This window comes from Triticum dicoccoides, chromosome 4A (genome assembly GCF_002162155.2).
Source record: "Triticum dicoccoides isolate Atlit2015 ecotype Zavitan chromosome 4A, WEW_v2.0, whole genome shotgun sequence".
Classification (NCBI taxonomy): domain Eukaryota; kingdom Viridiplantae; phylum Streptophyta; class Magnoliopsida; order Poales; family Poaceae; genus Triticum; species Triticum dicoccoides.
The window spans coordinates 627,509,051-627,510,341 of NC_041386.1; positions in this window are offsets into that span (position 1 = coordinate 627,509,051).

Genomic DNA, 1,291 nt, shown 5'->3' on the forward strand with positions numbered 1-1,291 from the left:
GTAGCCGTCGTCGTTGAAGAACACCCGAATCGTGGCGTGGAGCTTGGAGGAGTCTAGGCATTTCACCTTGACCCGGACCTCCTCCTCCTTGCGGAGAGAAAGCTCGTCGACCACCACCACCTTGCCCAGGAGCTTGGACATGCCGCGAATGACTCGCTCGGACCGGGCCACATCCGGTAGGCCGGCGATGAGGATCCAAGCCGTGCCGAGGACCACCACGGCCTTGGGATCCCACTTCGGCTCGGAGATGTTCACCACAATCCCGTTGAGGGCCAAGGTGATGTTGTCGTTGTGGGTACAGAAGCCCATGCTCAGAGCATCGGGGAAGATCACCGTGAAGGAGTTGGCCATGGAGGAGGTCACCTGCCAGTCCCACTTGCATCTGCACAAGTGGTTGAGCTCGGCCTCAATCAGCTCTGGGGTGGCGACGGCCTCGCCAACGATAGTGACGAGAGCCAAGAGCGAGGGGGAGGGAGGAGGCAGCTCCGGGACCTCGATGTGGAAGAAGCCCATGTCCTCGATGCCGTGCCCGTACATCATGAGCTCCTCCGTCACCGGACGGTCCAGACAGAGAATCGCGGGGTGGCCGGAGTCCTTGCAGAGATAGCACATCGGCGGGTTGGGGCACGCCACCTGGAAGTGTTCGGTCAGACCACAGTTGAAGCACGGTGGGCCGTCAGAGGCGAAGGCGGAGCCCGGAGGTGGAGCGGCCGCGCCGGCAACGGGAGTGGCGGCCGGGGGGTGGGGAGGGCCTTTCTTCTTCTTCTTCTTTGCACCCTGGCGCCCCCGGTTCCCGTTGCCCCCATTGGACAGGGGGAACGCGGCTTGGGTGCGGGGGGACTGGTAGCGGTTGGAGTTGGCCTTGGTGGCCGGGATGGCGGTGTCGGTGGAGAGAGGCAGCGGCCGGGGCGACGGGGACCGGTCCCGACGGTGCGGTGGGGAAGGGGACCGCCGCCGTGGGGAATGCCACGAGCCCCCAACTGAAGAGCGGCCCGATCCCGCGAGTCGGCTCGAGGAGGCGAGCGGCGCGACGGGGACCGGGAGCGGCGGTCGTCCCGGCCAGGGGACCGGCGGGCGGGGCAGGGGGAGCGGCGGCCGGAACGCGCGGGGGAGCGGCGGGCGGGGCGGGAGTCGAGCTCCGCGCGGAGGTCCTCCTCTCTCCGAAGCACGTCCAACGATGGGCGCAGGGGAGCACGGCGGTCATCGGCCCTGCGCTTGGGGCGCCCAGCCCCGTCGTCCCACTCGCGGGTCATGGCCGGCGAGGAGGAGGAGGGGGTGGGGGCGAGCGGGA